The sequence below is a fragment of the Taeniopygia guttata genome, chromosome W, assembly GCF_048771995.1.
Source record: "Taeniopygia guttata chromosome W, bTaeGut7.mat, whole genome shotgun sequence".
Classification (NCBI taxonomy): domain Eukaryota; kingdom Metazoa; phylum Chordata; class Aves; order Passeriformes; family Estrildidae; genus Taeniopygia; species Taeniopygia guttata.
This window is the reverse complement of record NC_133064.1, coordinates 23,895,884-23,915,012: the sequence shown is the minus strand read 5'-3', so window position 1 is coordinate 23,915,012 and position 19,129 is coordinate 23,895,884.

The window sequence follows — 19,129 nt, the reverse complement described above, 5'->3', positions numbered from 1 at the left end:
AATAGTCAGCACGTTATGGCTTAAACCATAATGCTTCTGGCTCGTGTCCATTCCAGATAGAATCATTTTAAGTACTCCACTAACTGCATTACATTTCTTAACTCTGCTTTTAAATTTCATAAAAAATAGTAAAAGAATAATTCTATCTTGCAAGTCTTCTATAGTTAAATAGCCAGTGTCTATAAAATTTCCTATCAGTCTATGCAGTACCATTATATGCCTCTCAAAGATAAGCTGAAACTAAGCTCTAGTAGACTGATTTGAAAATCATTTATTTTCTATCTACTCACGTACATATCACTTGATTAGAGACTACCCAAGACAGAGGCTGGACTTGTTTTTATGTATCCCCAGAAAACAGAAGATGCATGCTTCCATACACTCTTACTGTAAAAAATTTTTTTTTTTTTCAAGCATTTCAAAATTAAGTATTTTCATTTGTATAAACACTTTGGTATGTGACCTTAAACACACATTCAAGAGAGGTTATATCAAGGGGGTTGTCCTTTTACTTTTTGTTTTTTACATAGAAGTCATAAAACCATTCAGAATTTCTCTGTTTCTGTTACTATATTTTTTGCATGCTCTTGTCACTAAAGAGAGGAAAATGACAGAAACATGGAACTCTGACACTTTGGCTTGAAACTTAGATTTCATTCTCAAATGAATATTAAATTTGCCAATGATACTAAGCATGGAACAGTTATTGACTTCCTCAAAGGCAGAGAGGTCCCACAGAGAGACCTCAACAAATTAGAGATGGCCAAGCATCAGCTGTATGAAGGCCAACAAGGGAAAGTGCTGGATTCTGCACCTGAAACAGGGCAAGCCTGAGGTGTGTACAAACAGGGGAATGAGATGCTGGGGAGCAGTGCTCTGGAAAGGGACCTAGGGTTCCTGGTCAATGGCAAGTTGAACCTGAGCCAGCAATGCCCTGACAGCCAGGAGGGCCAACCATGTCCTGGGGGCATCAGGCACAGCATCGCCAGCCAGGCAAGGGAGGGGATCGTCCTGCTCTGCTCTGCTCTGGGGCAGCCTCACCTCGAGTGCTGGGGGCAGTGTGGGTGTGTCATGGTTTGACGCTGGCACAATGCCAGCGCCCCATGAAAATACAACTTACCAATCAAATGCTGTGAAATGTGATCAAGAACAGAGCAAAGCAGGCCAAACTTAATAACAAAGGAAAAAGCTTTATTACACTACTACTACTACTACTATAAAAGGAAAAGAAAGGAAAGAAAAAAACACACAAAATTTGAAATGAAAACCTTCCAAAACATTTCTCCTCCCTCCACCCAACTCCACCAAACCCCAGCGAGACCCATTTGGATCCTTAATCAAGTTTTCACCCTTCAATATAATCAATACTGAGTCCATCGGGGAAGAGAGGAGTCCCCCTTGCAACCATAGACCCCCAGGAAACACAGCTGCCACCTCTTGTGTTTCCAATGTCACACGTGGCACCGCCCAGACACACCGGCCAGTGTGACACTCTCCTCTCCATGTCACAGTGCTCTCACCACCGTGCATGGACAGAGACTGCTTATAGGGCCCCTTTAAGGATGCTTTGCCAAGGACCACCAGGAACAACAGTCCAGTATCACAATTCGGGACTAGAGTCCCCCCCATTTTCCCCTGGGGCCGAGGGTCCAAAAGACAGAGATCGCCTTCTCTTCTTCCCTGAAGATGGAGGGCATCCTCACACCCTCCTCAGCTCTCTCTCTGTCCACTCCAAAACTGGTAGTTGCTGCAGAAGGTCTCTTGGCTCACCAATGCATCCCCCTAAAATGCAGTCCCTCTTGAAAGAAAGAGTGGTTCAGTCTATGGTAAACAAGCAGAGTCCAGCCAAAAGCCACTCTATCATCTTCCCCCAACCTTCTTCTCTGAACATCTGAGGTTTCAGGCTGTCTCTCTTCCTCTCTTTTTTCAAACCAAGGAGGAGAAAATTTCACAAAGCTTTCATTTCTCAGGAAGGGTTAAAAGTCCCAACTCCCAAGGATGGCTCGCTGCCCAGGCTCCAGCTCCCACAGCCCAGCTGGGCACCTTGTGGCCCCCCCGCTCTTCTCCTTCCCTGCGGCGAACTGCTGATAAAACCACCGAGTCTCTTTTTCTCTCTTGGGAGAGAGAGAGACTCTGGGGGGAACGGAGACATCCCAGATTTCTCCACCCTTCCATCTGCAGGGGGCCAGGTCTGGTTCCAGCCCCTCCACCCTTGGGCCTACCTCCACAGGCCGCATGGCTCCCCTCCCCCACCCAGCCCGGGCTGGGGGGGGGAAGGTCCGTACCATGCGGTGACCGGAACCAAAGAAGGACGAGTCCTCCTGGGAATTCCGCTTTTAACCCCTCTGTGTTCTCAGAGGCGTGTCCACCTTCAATTGGTCACCCCAAGTGTCAGTATCTAAACCTGACCCCTGACTGGAGGGACCTCTTCCTTCTAAAAAAAAATTCTCTTCCCATGTCAAACCATGACAGGGTGCCACCATATAAAAAAGATATTGAGCTATTAGAGAGCAACCAAAGGAGGGCAATAAAGACAGTGAAGGGCATTGAGGGCATGATGGGCAGCTGAGGTCACTTCATCAATTCAGCCTGGAGAAGAGGAAACTGCAAGACCTCAGTCAGGAGGAGAGGAGAGGCAGGCACTGATCCCTTCTCTCTGGTGACCAGTGACAGGACCGGAGGGAATGGCCTGAAGTTGTGTCAGGGGAGATTTAGGCTGGATATTAGGAAAAGCTTCTTCACCCAGAGGGTGGTTGGGCACTGGAGCAGGCTCCCCAAGGAAATGTTCACAGCACCAAGCAGGACAGAGTTCAAGTGTTTGCACAATTCTCTCAGGACACAGTGTGGCTGTTGAGATGTTCTGTGCAGGGCCAGGGGCTGGACGTCAATGACCCTTGTGGAGCTCTTCCAACTCAGGATACTAAACAAAAGGCAAAGAACATGCATAATATGCAAAATAACAACATACCTAAAGGTTTTAAAAACCAACAGTTTCAAAATGAAACCTTTCAAGCCAGTATCTTCAGTGTAAACAAGTTTTGATTTTTTTCTCTCCAGAAAGTTCTGCTGTATTCAAAGGTATGCATGATTTTTCTGACTCCTTTTGTTTTGTTTTCATTTTTGGCTCAGAAGAGCATCTATAAAAAATATGTAAATAACTTTCCTTATGCCAAAGAAGCAATCTGCAGTGTTAAGATACTTCTGCCCTAATTATCTAGCTTATTTTTACAAAAAAAAAATTCACTCTTTTTTCTTCAAGACTCTCACAAAAAATTGCAAAATATAGGATCAGAAGCATAAGCCATGCTCTTAAATCACTTCAATAAGCAGAGATTTACTTGGAACACAAACCCCAAGATTTTATTCTACTATTGAAGTTCTCCATTATGAGTAGCTATAGCAGCAAAATCAATTTGAAGAGCTCAGAAAGCCAGAACAAGCAGCATTTAAGACATATTTTGTATACAAAATTACAGTTGAACCAGTTAAAGAAATCAAGGTTATTTAAAACAAGTCAAAACTTTATGACTTTATTGCAGTCAGTTTATCAGCTGTGAGATTTTTCCTTCTTTTTTCAAAGACTACCTGCTACAAAGTTACACTCATGAAACCATTACAGGGTACCTATGGAAGCACAAAATCCCTGAAAGATGAGGGGAAGCTTGTCACCTAAAAAAACCCAAAAAACCAAAAAACAAAACCAAAAAAACCCCACCAAAACAAACAAACAAACAAAAAAACACACCAAAAAGAACAGACCACATTTTCTATGGGATGACCCTCTGCTCATCATATTCCTGAAACTGAAAATGGACTGCTTTGCAGAATGCATGTGGCAATGAGGTGAACCTGGGGGTCCCCAGAAACTTCTCTAGCTTGGTATGCCTGATCTCAGTGACAGCTGTTCTCCTGCTTGGGACCTCCTGCACCCTCTCTGTAATTAATGACATTCACTCTGACACCACAGTGTTTCTATCCATCAACAGCCAAATAAACATCACATAGCTATCACGATACACCTGCAATCTGTTGGGTTTTTTTGTTTTTTCCATTTGCCAGCAAAATCGATTTCAGACTTCTACAATAAGCCCTAAAACATTTCTTACAATATTAGAAAGTAGTTCATATGGTGTTCCATATTTGGTGTTCCAAAGGTAACTATGGAAAGAGAAAATAATTGCACTATCACTGTTATTATTCAGGGCACTTGCATCAATGCCGGATTTAAAATACCCCTTTGTTATAAAATAACCACTGTTAACATGATTTGAAATCATGTTACAGCCAAATACAGCCAAACCCTACTATAGGCCACAAGAAACACTGTGCTCTATACAGCATTTGAAACAAGACTGTTAATGATGTTTATCCCTAGCCCAACTCGTTAAAATCTCATGGAGAATAATTTGAGGGATCCTGATAGTATTTATTGTATTCATTTACATACTGTGCAGGATCCATTCAGAATGTAACATGCTGCAAGCTACTTGATCTTACTCATTAAGTTTAAAGCAGGGAGTGGGCATACACTGATGCCCAATCTGAGAAAATAATTAACTTTATCAAAAGCTATCATAACATGAAAATGTACCTCTTCTTAGCACAAGCTTCTGAATAATCTAGTAAGGATGCAGTCAGTTATGGTGGCTTTCAGGATATTTAAATAAGATTCTTGAAAAACATATAGGTTGAAGATTATATTAATATTGTTATTGTTGTTTTTGTTATTATTAATACTACTATTATTCCTTTATTGTTATGCACATCTAAAGCCATGATTTTATAAGAATTTTGACAATTCTTTCACACGCACCTATTCATTCACAGTTTAAGATACATAAGATCCCTCTGTTGTACTATTGACAGTGATGCTAGCACCATTTTTCACATTCTGAAAAATTTCATTCTCTAATTTTTATACTATGTCAATTAGTTTTAGCATGGATTTTATTTTTGTTAAAAGAAATAATAAGCTCTTTTTCTCACGTTAAAAAAATTTAAGAGCTTAAATCGTTATAAACTTATGTAAACAGAAAACTCATACTGCTTCTTTGCTGCATTACCATCGAAGTAATTTTGAGGTCTTGGATTTCTTTTCTTTCTGGACAAATGTTCCAAATATGGCAAAGGCAAGAGACACTTGTTCTCTGTCCTATGTACCTTAGTCCACTAACAAAGTCTATGTGATCCATAGCTAAGAACCACAGAGCTCTTCCCCAGCACAGAAGTTAAGTGCTGCAGTGATCTTGTCGACCACTATCTTTAAAGCCATAAATTCCAGGAAATATATAAAGGTAAAAATAATTATGTTCCGTGTTTTACTTCCTTAGAGGATGCATCCTCATGAAAATTTGCAGTACCTAAATAGTAACTCACAGTTTCACACATTTAATACTGCATAGCCTTCGATTGGGCCAACTCATTTTTATTGATAGTCTTCCTTGAGCCACAGAGGTCATGATTTCTTGCCTTGTAAAATCACTTGTATTTAACTCAACAAATTTCATCAGACACAGAGGATGAACTTTTCAGCCTCCTCAATAAGCCAATACCTATGCTTTCCTGCTTAGAGGCTGAATCAGTTCTGTAAATAAATACAGAAATAAGCTTCATTTTCTGCAGACAGTTGCCTAAGTCACTTAGCAATTGCTTCTATGTGGATACCAAGCATCCAGCATGAAAAATAAAGAAAAAAAGCTATTCAAGGGAGCATCATACACCAAGTAGTTAAAAAACGTATAATGCCATACTTTTCATGTCCATATAAATGTGTATATATTGAAATGTATATAATAATCCACCCTATGTGTGGATTGTATCAGTTACATATTAGTGCATATCATGCAGTAGAAGCTGCTTGTTCTCCTGGAGCAAGCTATTGCTAGTGTTACGGAAGTTCCAGGTAGATTAAATTTTTGATTACAAAAAGGCTTTTCTGAGCTGTTTGGTTCTCCACTGTTTGAGAGGCAAGGCAAGCCTTTGCAAACCACTGTAAGAGTAAGCCAAAATGTTTAAAAGGCAGTAGGAAGGGAAGGCAAGGTTCTGAGAAGCTGATTTATCAGCTAGCATTTGTCAAACAATAAAATAAACACCCACTGTTGAGACCAGAGCTAGCCAGAATGAAGCGTGCCAGGGGAAGATGCCATCTGAATGGCTGGCAAGCATAACTCCCTTGAGTGTGAAGGCAGATGCTATCTTCTGTGTCAGACCTAGCTGAAAGCCAGAGAAAATAGATAATTTTTTATCAATTAGTAGAATAAAGAATAAAAATAATAATTTAAAAAGGCAGAATTTCTGCACGCCTTCAGAATAAACAACAGAACAGGGTAACACACAGGAAATGGAAGAGAAAGTTATTCATGAGAGTCTGCAGACGTCATGTCTGAGCAGATTGGGTATTTTGAAAAGTTCACTGAGCGATCATTTTTCTAGCTTATAGTCTTTTTCATTTACTGCCTGAAATGCAGCATGTAGTCACTATTCCCTAGACACACAATGAGACTTAGTACATATGAAGAGCAGCTTGACAATGAAATACAAACAGAGCTGATGGCATGGGAAGCACAATAACTCTGGTTTTCTAGGTTAGGTTAACATGAACTAAAACAACCACCTAATATGCTTTAAGATATCTGCTACATGTGTAAACTTTTAACTGTTACCTGCAACTTCCTTTATTAATTCTCAGGGGGAAAAAGGCTTCTTTTTTCTGGACTACTCTGCTGACACCTAGTGAGCCTCAGCGCCAACAGTTTCAGGAAAAGAAAGGTAATATCAGAGCAGCTGTTCTTTTCATTTCACTCGCAGTAAAATCTTTTATATGGCCATGTCTATGATGCAGCAGAGTGCTGAATCATATATCAACTCAGAGAACATTGTAACACCAATGAGAGGAAAATGTAGAAAGATGGTTAAGAGGACAAAGGGGAAAGAAGCATAAAGAAAAGAAGTGCTAGGTGAAGTCTTTCCCTCACAGGATAAACATCTTTAACAAGGGTGAATAAAATTTTTCCACTGGTTGTGACTTCCATCTTTTGCATTCTGTGTTTCACATAATTTACTGGGATATCTCAGTGTCTGTAACATCTAGGTAATGACTACTGTGTTGTTTGATTTAATATAAAATATAAATTACAAGCAACTCCTTATTATTGCCTTAAAATTAATTGCAGTATAATCCTACCATTACAATAGTATAAACATGACATTTTATTCTTGGATTTGTTTGGGAGAGTGGCAATTTCACCTGAGATACTGAGCTTCACTAAAGTGGCTTAATAGTGCCTGGGAAACAGGCATCAGTAAAATGAGATGCAAAAAATCCGATCATCAAAAGATAAGTCCCAGACAGGAGCTGCACCCACCTCATACTTGTGCTTCCCTGACAGTCCCAGGGGAGCCCTACAAACTGACATCAGGAACCTGGACTGGTGAGTTTTCTTTCACAGGGAAAAGAGGCGATGTTTGTACTCAGGGTCCTGTGGTCCTCTACGGGAAGCTGATTGCAAAAAATCCGAAAATCGCAGGATAAGTCCAAGACAGGAGCTACCCCCACCTCATACTTGTGCTGCCCTGACAGTCCCGGGGAGCCCTTCAAATTGACATCAGGAACCTGTACTGGTGAGTTTTCTTTCCCAGGGAAAACAGCCGATATTTGTGCACCAAGACCTGTAGCCCAGAGCGGGCAGCTGACTGCAAAAAATCCGAACATCAAAGGATAAGTCCCAGACAGGAGCTGCCCCCACCTCATACTTCTGCTTCCCTGACAGTCCCAAGGGAGCCCTGCAAACTGACATCAGGAACCTGGACTGGTGAGTTTTCTTTCCCAGGAAAAAGAGCCGATGTTTGCGCTCCATGTCCTGTGGCCCTCAGTGGGCAGCTGACTGCAAAAAATCTAAACATCGAAGGATAAGTCCCAGACAGGAGCTGCACCCACCTCATACTTCTGCTGCCCAGACAGTCAAACGGGAGCCCTAAAAACTGACATCAGGAACCTGGACTGGTGAGCTTTCTTTCCCAGGAAAAAGAGCCAATGTTTTTGCTCAGGTTCATGTGGCCCTGAGCGGGCAGCTGACTGCAAAAAATCCTAACATCGAAGGATAAGTCCCAGACAGGAGCTGCCCCCACCTCGTACTTGTGCTTCCCTGACAGTCCCATGGCAGCCCTAAAAACTGACATCAGGAACCTGGACTGATGAGTTTTCTTTCCCAGGGAAAGCCGCCGATGTTTGCGCTCCGAGTCCTGTGGCTCTGAGCGGGCAGCTGATTCCAAAAAATCCGAACATCGAAGGATAAGTCCCAGACAGGAGCTGCCGCCACCTAATACCTGTGCTGCCCTGACAGTCCAAGGGGAGCCCTTCAAACTGACATCAGGAACCTGGACTGGTGAGTTTTCTTTCCCAGGGAAAACAGCCGATATTTGTGCACCAAGACCTGTAGCCCAGAGCGGGCAGCTGACTGCAAAAAATCCGAACATCAAAGGATAAGTCCCAGACAGGAGCTGCCCCCACCTCATACTTCTGCTTCCCTGACAGTCCCAAGGGAGCCCTGCAAACTGACATCAGGAACCTGGACTGGTGAGTTTTCTTTCCCAGGAAAAAGAGCCGATGTTTGCGCTCCATGTCCTGTGGCCCTCAGTGGGCAGCTGACTGCAAAAAATCTAAACATCGAAGGATAAGTCCCAGACAGGAGCTGCACCCACCTCATACTTCTGCTGCCCAGACAGTCAAACGGGAGCCCTAAAAACTGACATCAGGAACCTGGACTGGTGAGCTTTCTTTCCCAGGAAAAAGAGCCAATGTTTTTGCTCAGGTTCATGTGGCCCTGAGCGGGCAGCTGACTGCAAAAAATCCTAACATCGAAGGATAAGTCCCAGACAGGAGCTGCCCCCACCTCGTACTTGTGCTTCCCTGACAGTCCCATGGCAGCCCTAAAAACTGACATCAGGAACCTGGACTGATGAGTTTTCTTTCCCAGGGAAAGCCGCCGATGTTTGCGCTCCGAGTCCTGTGGCTCTGAGCGGGCAGCTGATTCCAAAAAATCCGAACATCGAAGGATAAGTCCCAGACAGGAGCTGCCGCCACCTAATACCTGTGCTGCCCTGACAGTCCAAGGGGAGCCCTTCAAACTGACATCAGGAACCTGGACTGGTGAGTTTTCTTTCCCAGGGAAAGCCGCCGATGTTTGTGCTCCGTGTCCAGCAGCCCTGAGCTGGCAGCTGAGGTCAAAAAAACCGAAAATCGAAGGATAAGTCCAGACAGGAGCTGCCCCCACCTCATACTTGTGCTGCCCTAACCGTCCAAGGGGAGCCCTACAAACTGACATCAGGGAACTGGACAGGTGAGTTTTCTTTCCCAGGGAAAATAGCTGATGTTTGTGCTCAGGGTCCTGTGGTCCTCTACGGGAAGCTGATTGCAAAAAATCCGAACATCGCCGGATAAGTCCCAGACAGGAGCTGCCCTAAAGCCTGGGAATCTCAGGAAAACGGGCAACTGGACAAGACAAACGCACATCCAATCAATATGATTAATGCAACGTTCTCCTTTTATTCAAAATCAGGCGGTAGTTTATATAAGCTTCTACATAGTTTACAGAAACAAAGACACTCTGATTGGTAGGCTAACATTGTTTACCTTTTCCTTAAAACGGCCTACACTGTACACCATAAAACCTATACTAGTTCACACCCAGACAATCCAGTGGTCCCCACAACACCTTAAGACTATTTTCTATCTGCGCCACAAGCTCTGAATTTCTAACTGCGTCAGAGGCTTTGAAGGCCCCACCAGGCCTCAATCTGAGGCCTAGCCTGGAGTAGCTCAACTTTCACAATTCATGCCCTCTTTCTCTCAAAAATGCTGCAACAATTCCCTCTTTTTTCTTTTTGAGCTACTCAGGCTGGAGTGAAGGCGCAATGAACTAATTTTTGCACACACTGTCTTTGACCCAGCTAGAAAAACCTGAAGAATTGAGCTAGTTACCAAATGAAGTGTCCATTTGGAGAACACTGCGTTTGGCTCGTTGAGTCTTCTGAGGCAATTTGAGAACCTGATGTATGGTGGGAACAAAAAGCGTTAACTTACTGATATAACATGGGCCTCCCCTAGCATTTTGAGGGACTGCTGACCAGGCTCGGTCTCCACAAATGAGGAAGGTTCCTGGGGGCAGTTTTTCCTGCACTACCTCTTGGAGTCGAATTGTTACAATATTCTAAATAGTTGTGATACAATGGTGATCTGGGAGACAATCAAGTGTTGTCATCTGTCAATTTTCCATTTTCTTGAGTTGGTTTGGTAGCATAAGATCCAAATATCAAACAGTAATTTCCTGGGACAGAACCCAAAAGACCAAATTCTTGAAAACTGTCATCAGTAAATTTAAGGTTTTGCACAAATGCAACAGCTTGCGCTCCCAGAGTGCTATTTAAATTTATTTGAGCTCGGGTCCAAGTTTTGAACTCTGCAATGGGACCCAACGAGACTCCAATTAAACAAGTATAAAATAAAAACATTGAGGCCCACCACATTCTTCTCAGGTTCTTGAATGCCCTGTCTAACATGAAAGAAACAATCTTAATTCTAAACATAAACTATAACTTCTAATAAACTAACTTCTGATAAAACTAACTTCACACTTATAATATTTCAACTTATTTTTCTGTACTCTACAAAATTAATTTTCATCAGAACTGGATTCATCAGGGATGTTCCAGGCAAACTGTTGTTGTTCACGTTGTTATCACTGCGGGTTGATATCTTTTTCATCTATTTTTAAAATTCTGTTTCTGCCTTTTCGTATCAATGCAGCAAGAGCATCTGTCCTGTCCATCACACGACTTCTTGGTTGGATGGGTAAAAACACTCACTCAAGTAGAATTTCTGTTGATCCCCGTTGGGACCTCCCTCTTTTTCTTTTGCCATTGAAAGACAATGGCAAGATGAACAGAAAAATCACAGGCATTACTAAAACTTATTAAACTTAGCAAAAAAAAAAATTCTATAACATCATTAAAAACACACTTATAAAAAAAACTCAAAGCCCACGATCTTCTGTGGGTGAAACACAAATCTTTGCACAATCCACTTTTGCTGTGCATCCTCTGATCCACTTGTGGAGAGATCAGTGCCCTCTTGCAATTGAGAAGTTCCACATTCTTCACTGAAATCCATTTAGATTCTGCACCTGTTAAAACACAAACAAACCCAACACCCCCACAGGGACTGGAGGGTCCTCTCTCAATTCTGTTCCCTAAAACTTGCATGAAGAAATGGAAATATCAACATCTTTGTTATAAACATGAAAAACATTAAAAACAAAACAATGCACATAGTAAAGAAACTAACAACAAATAAAAGTCAATCAAATAATACACAATCAATGTTACATATAAAATCACAGTTACCAAGTGCTACACTATCAAGTTGTCATCCCAGAGTCTGCAGCAGCTGAAAAACCTTAAAACAACAGAGATTTGGATAAAACATGTCCGGATCATGTCTCTCCAAACTCCCTTTGAGGCTCAGCTGTCCTGTATGGTCAAATTGTCAAGCCAAAAGGACTTGAATACTTTTTTGATGCAGAAAACATCTGGATCAATCACACCATCCACGTAGAGCCAGAGCCTGGCCAGAGCTCGAACTCTAATTGGAGGATATGTTTAAAACAAAAGTCTTAAAAATAACAGTTATAAGTAAAAAACCTTATTATTAAAAATTTATCAAAACATCAAATAATTGAACCTGTCTAAAATTTCTTTTTAAAACAAAAATTCTCTAAATACAACAAGCCTTTTCTTCAAAAATCTGAAAATTTGAAGTCTGAAATCTTGAACCAGAACTTGGACTATAAATTTTTAAAAGAAGATGAACTGCAGCTGCATAGAAAATTGAATAAAGAAAACACATGAGTAGTTAAAAAATCAAACACACAGGATCCTGAAAAACACATCTTACAATCAATCACTTAAAAAAACCCATAAAACATATGAAAACTGACTGTAAATATTAAAACAACACCTCAATATCTTAACATCTTAATAATAATTCTTATCACAAAAATCAGACAACTTACATTATATGATCAACCTATTAACAAGAAATGTTTAAAATAGTTTAAAACAATCTTGTCAAAGCATTCATATAACATTAGTAACAATCACTACTTATCATTACCTATAAAAACTTGACAATTATTATTTATCTTATTATCTATAAAAACTCAAAAACAGAAATTGTGAACTCAATGCCAACATTCCATCTGACTGACTTTTCTCAAATCTTTGTTTTCAAAGACATTTTTAGCAATTAAATCATTATTAACATGTCTATCTTTTTTTTTTTTTTTTTTTTTTTACAGTAATTTTCATCCACATTGTATTTGAAATAACTTTGATTTGCATAATGTCCATCCCTCTTGGTTTCTTGGAAAACACTCAGTACTGCTATACTTTTTCATTACGTCTTTTGTTTCCTGCGAGAAATTGAAAAAAAAATTCTGTTGACATTTTTGCTGTAGTGTTGCCATCTCGCCATCGGTGGCACTGCTGCTCTCGGCGTTGTTGTTACCGTGGCAACCAGGCTGTGCAGCGTCTCCGCCGCCATTGTTGGGTGCTGCGGGGAGGCGCCGCCGCCTTGCTGCCGTCCTTGCCGCGTCACTGTGGGTCGGCCCCCGGGAACGCCCATCTCCCTCCTCGCGCTGTTGCTCAGCAACAAGGAGCCTTCGGTCTCGGCCGAAGTCCGCTCCGCCCCGGGGCCGCCTCAGGCTTGGTGCTGGCCGGCCCCGCTCTGCCTGCCGCTCCGCGGTCCGCCCGCGCGGCTCGCCGGTGCTCACCGCCGCCGCCGCCGGGTACCGGCGAGCCGCGCGTCTGCGCATGCACGCACCCGCGGCAGCCGCCGCCGCTGCCGCAGTGGGGGGGCGAAGGGCCGGCGCCGCCTCGCTCCCGTCTCCGCCCTGGTCTCTGCCTTGATCTCCGCCCCCGAGTTCTTCCTCCTGACTCAGCCCTGTTTCGTCACCAATTCCGCCTGCTTCCTCAGGTGTCTCCCCGCCTCCCGAGGGACCCGGGAGGGTCACTTCCTGGTCTGCCACATTTCGCGGAACCGCTGAGCTGTTAACATCCGCCGCTCGCGAGCACACTTCCGCTCCGGGCGTGGCCGCATCCCCGCTCCGTCTCGTGGCGGCCGGCCCCGCGCCGCCCGGCTCTGCGGCTCCCTCCAAACGAGCGACAACATCCCTGACAGAGGGGCTGACTGGAGCTTTCTGCCCCCGCACTGGCCGCATATTACAAACATTAAAAATTTTTTCAACCCGAGATGGCTCTCGAACTTCTATCTGTTCTGATGTGGACTGCTCAAATGCTTGAATCGCAGCTTCCGCTGCTTTTTTCTCCGCGGCCATGCTCTGTAAGGTATGTAAAACTTTCTTCCAAACACCTCCAAGCTCTATTAGTGTTTTCTTGTCCTTTTCTGCCCCCCGAGTCAATTGCTTGCATAAGATCGGACTCTTTTTATCTTTTTCCCTCTCTCAGAGAGGATATGTGAAAGAAACCGCGGTGCTCTTCCTCAGACGTTCTTGATACGTCCCCTTTCTTTCCCTTCGCGGCTTACCTCCAACCTCCGCGGGTTGCTCCGCTCGCTTTTCTTCGGCAAGGCAGCAGCTCAGCTCCAGCTCCCCGGCCTCGGCCACGTCAAGACCCGCCGTTCGGGTCCCTTGTGAACGCCGAGGTCTTCCCACTGCTCCACGGACTCTCTCAAACAAACAACAATGAAACGAGTCTTTTTCCTCCCGTTGGGAACGGCCCAATTCGGAGTTTGGAGACTTCTGCTCCGTTCCACTTGATCCCCGTTCACAAAAAGTGAATTTGGGAACCCGGTCCCGTCACCATGAGGCGATTTGGACCTGAATTTCTGTCGCGCGACTCAAACCCGACTGCCTGTTACTCTAAAAGTAATTTGGCAGCCTTTTCGGAGCCTCCTGAGTCCCTGTGCGGGCGCCACTTAAAGCCTGGGAATCTCAGGAAAACGGGAAACTGGACAAGACAAACGCACATCCAATCAATTTGATTAATGCAACGTTCTCCATTTATTCAAAATCAGGCGGTAGTTTATAAAAGCTTCTACATAGTTTACAGAAACAAAGACACTCTGATTGGTAGGCTAACATTGCTTACCTTTTCCTTAAAACGGCCTACACTGTACACCATAAAACCTATACTAGTTCACACCCAGACAATCCAGTGGTCCCCACAACACCTTAAGACTATTTTCTATCTCCGCCACAAGCTCTGAATTTCTACCTGCGTCAGAGGCTTTGAAGACCCCACCAGGCCTCAATCTGAGGCCTAGCCTGGAGTAGCTCAACTTTCACAATTCATGCCCTCTTTCTCTCAAAAATGCTGCAACACTGCCCCCACCTCATACTTATGCTGCCCTGACAGTCCCAGGGGAGCCCTACAAACTGACATCAGGAACCTGGACTGGTGAGTTTTCTTTCCCAGGGAAAAGAGCCGATGTTTGCGCTCGGAGTCCTGGGGCCCTGAGCGGGCAGCTGACTGCAAAAAATCCGATCATTGAAGGATAAGTCCCAGACAAGAGCTGCCCCCACCTCATACTTGTGCTGCCCTGACAGTCCCAGGGGAGCCCTACAAACTGACATCAGGAACCTGGACTGGTGAGTTTTCTTTCCCAGGGAAAAAAGTCGATGTTTGTGCTCAGGATCGTTTGACCCTGAGAGGGCTGCAGACCGCAAAAAATCCTAACATCGCAGGAAAAATCCCAGACAGGAGCTGCCCCCACCTCATACTTGTGCTGCCCTGACAGTCCCAGGGGAGCCCTAAAAACTGACATCCGGAACCTGGACTGGTGAGTTTTCTTTCCCAGGGAAAAGAGCCGATGTTTGAGCTCCGAGTCCTTTGGCCCTGAGCGGGCAGCTGACTGCAAAAAATCCGATCATTGAAGGATAAGTGCCTGACAGGAGCTGCCCCCACCTCATACTTGTGCTGCCCTGACAGTCCCAGGGGAGCCCTACAAACTGACATCCGGAACCTGGACTGGTGAGTTTTCTTTCCCAGGGAAAACCGCCGATGTTTGTGCTCCGGGTCCTGTGGCCCTGAGCGTGCAGCTGACTGCAAAAAATCCGAACATCGAAGGATAAGTCCCAGACAGGAGCTGCCCCCACCTCATACTTCTGCTGCCCAGACAGTCAAACGGGAGCCCACCAAACTGACATCAGGAACCTGGACTGGTGAGTTTTCTTTCCCAGGGAAAAGAGCCGATCTTTGTGCTCCGAGTCATTTGGCCCTGAGCGGGCTGCAGACTGCAAAAAATCCGATCATTGAAGGATAAGTCCGAGACACGAGCTGCCCCCACCTCATACTTCTGCTGCCCTGACAGTGCCAGGGGAGCCCTACGAACTGACATCCGGAACCTGGACTGGTGAGTTTTCTTTCCCAGGGAAAAGAGAAGATGTTTGTGCTCTGGGTCCTGTGGCCCTGAGTGGGCCGCAGACTGCAAAAAACCCGAATATCAAATGACAAGTCGCAGACAGCAGCTGCCCCCACCTCATACTTGTTCTGCCCTGACAGTCCCAGGGGAGCCCTACAAACTGACATCAGGAACCTGGATTTGTGAGTTTTCTTTCCCAGGGAAAATAGCCGATGTTTGCGCTCCAAGTCCTGTGGCCCTGAGCGGGCAGCTGACTGCAAAAAATCTGAACATCAAAGGACGAGTCCCAGACAGGAGCTGCCCCCACCTATTACCTGTTCTTCCCTGACAGTCCCAGGGGAGCCCTACAAACTGACATCAGGAACTTGGACTGGTGAGTTTTCTTTCCCAGGGAAAAAAGTCGATGTTTGTGCTCAGGGTCGTTTGACCCTGAGCGGGCTGCAGACCGCAAAAAATCCAAACATCGAAGGATAATCCCAGACAGGAGCTGCCCCCACCTCATACTTGTGCTGCCCTGACAGTCCCAGGGGAGCCCTACAAACTGACATCCGGAACCTGGACTGGTGAGTTTTCTTTCCCAGGGAAAACTGCCGATGTTTGTGCGCCGGATCCTGTGGCCCTGAGCGGGGAGCTGACTGCAAAAAATCCGAACATTGAAGAATAAGTCCCAGACAGGAGCTGCCCCCTCCTCACACTTGTGCTGCCCTGACAGTCCCAGGGGAGCCCTACAAACTGACATCAGGAACCTGGACTGGTGAGTTTTCTTTCCCAGGGAAAAGAGCCGATGTTTGCGCTCCAAGTCCTGTGACCCTGAGTGGACAGCTGACTGCAAAAAATCCGAACATCAAAGGACAAGTCCCAGACAGGAGCTGCCCCCACCTAATACCTGTGCTGCCCTGACAGTCCCAGGGGAGCCCTAAAAACTGACATCAGGGACATGGACTGGTGAGATTTCTTTCCCAGGGAAAAGAGCCGATGTTTCTGCTCCGAGACCCGTGGCCCTGAGTGGGCAGCTGACTGCAAAATATCCGAACATCGAAGGATAAGTCCCAGACAGCAGCTGCCCCCACCTCATACTTGATCTGCCCTGACAGTCCCAGGGGAGCCCTACAAACTGACATCAGGAACCTGGACTGGTGAGTTTTCTTTCCCAGGGAAAAGAGCCGATGTTTGTGCTCAGGGTCCTGTGGCCCTGAGCGGGCAGCTGACTGCAAAAAATCCGAACATCGAAGGATAAGTCCCAGACAAGAGCTGCCCCCACCTCATACTTGTGCTGCCCTGACAGTCCCAGGGGAGCCCTAAAAACTGACATCAGGAACATGGACTGGTGAGTTTTCTTTTCCAGGGAATAGAGCCGATGTTTCTGCTCCGAGCCCTGTGGCCCTGAGCGGGCAGCTGACTGCAAAAAAATGCGAACATCGAAGGATAAGTCCCAGACAGGAGCTGCCCCACACTAATACCTGTGCTGCCCTGACAGTCCCAGGGGAGCCCTACAAACTGACATCAGGAACATGGACTGGTGAGATTTCTTTCCCAGGGAAAAGAGCCGATGTTTCTGCTCCGAGACCTCTGGCCCTGAGTAAGCAGCTGACTGCAAAATATCCGAATATCGAAGGATAAGTCCCAGACAGCAGCTGCCCCCACCTCATACTTGATCTGCCCTGACAGTCCCAGGGGAGCCCTACAGACTGACATCAGGAACCTGGACTGGTGAGTTTTCTTTCCCAGGGAAAAGAGCCGATGTTTGTGCTCAGGGTCCTGTGGCCTTGAGCGGGCAGCTGACTGCAAAAAATCCGAACATCGAAGGATAAGTCCCAGACAAGAGCTGCCCCCACCTCATACTTGTGCTGCCCTGACAGTCCCAGGGGAGCCCTACAAACTGGAATCAGGAACCTGGACTGGTGAGTTTTCTTTCCCAGGGAAAAAAGTCGATGTTTGTGCTCAGGGTCGTTTGACACTCAGCGGGCTGCAGACCGCAAAAAATCCAAACATCGATGGATAAGTCCCAGACAGGAGCTGCCCCCACCTCATACTTGTGCTGCCCTGACAGTCCCAGGGGAGCCCTACAAACTGACATCAGGAACCTGGACTGGTGAGTTTTCTTTCCCAGGGAAAACTGCCGATGTTTGTGCGCCGGATCCTGTGGCCCTGAGCGGGGAGCTGACTGCAAAAAATCCGAACATTGAAGAATAAGTCCCAGACAGGAGCTGCCCCCTCCTCATACTTGTGCTGCATTGAAAGTCCCAGGGGAGCCCTACAAACTGACATCAGGAACCTGGACTGGTGAGTTTTCTTTCCCAGGGAAAGGAGCCGATGTTTGCGCTCTGAGTCCTGTGGCCCTGAGCAGGCAGCTGACTGCAAAAAATCCGAACATCAAAGGACAAGTCCGAGACAGGAGCTGCCCCCACCTCATACTTGTGCTGCCCTGACAGTCCCAGGGGAGCCCTAAAAACTGACATCAGGAACATGGACTGGTGAGTTTTCTTTTCCAGGGAAAAGAGCCGATGTTTCTGCTCCGAGACCTGTGGCCCTGAGCGGGCAGCTGACTGCAAAAAAATGCGAACATCGAAGGATAAGTCCCAGACAGGAGCTGCCCCACACTAATACCTGTGCTGCCCTGACAGTCCCAGGGGAGCCCTAAAAACTGACATCAGGAACCTGGACCTGGTGAGTTTTCTTTCCCAGGGAAAAAAGTCGATGTTTGTGCTCAGGGTGGTTCGACCCTGAGAGGGCTGCAGACCGCAAAAAATCCTAACATCGCAGGAAAAATCCCAGACAGGAGCTGCCCCCACCTCATACTTGTGCTGCCCTGACAGTCCCAGGGGAGCCTTACAAACTGACATCAGGAACCTGGACTGGTGAGTTTTCTTTCCCAGGGAAAACCGCCGATGTTTGTGCGCCGGGTCCTGTGGCCTTGAGCGGGAAGCTGACTGCAAAAAAATCCGAACATCGAAGGATAAGTCCCAGACAAGAGCTGCCCCCACCTCATATTTGTGCTGCCCTGACAGTCCCAGGGGAGCCCTACAAACTGACATCCGGAACCTGGACTGGTGAGTTTTCTTTCCCAGGGAAAAGGGCCGATGTTTTAGCTCCGAGTCCTGTGGCCCTGAGCGGGAAGCTGACTGCAAAAAAATCCGAACATCGAAGGATAAGTCCCAGACAGGAGCTGCCCCCACCTCATACTTGTGCTGCCCTGGCAGTCCCAGGGGAGCCCTACAAACTGACATCAGGAACCTGGACTGGTGAGTTTTCTTTCCCAGGGAAAACCTCCGATGTTTGTGCTCAGGGTCGTTTGACCCTGAGCGGGCTGCAGACCGCAAAAAATCCAAACATCGAAGGATAAGTCCCAGACAGGAGCTGCCCCCACCTCATACTTGTGCTGCCCTGACAGTCCCAGGGGAGCCCTACAAACTGACATCCGGAACCTGGACTGGTGAGTTTTCTTTCCCAGGGAAAACTGCCGATGTTTGTGCGCCGGATCCTGTGGCCTTGAGCGGGGAGCTGACTGCAAAAAATCCGAACATTGAAGAATAAGTCCCAGACAGGAGCTGCCCCCTCCTCATACTTTTGCTGCCCTGACAGTCCCAGGGGAGCCCTACAAACTGACATCAGGAACCTGGACTGGTGAGTTTTCTTTCCCAGGGAAAAGAGCAGATGTTTGCGCTCCAAGTCCCGTGACCCTGAGCGGGCAGC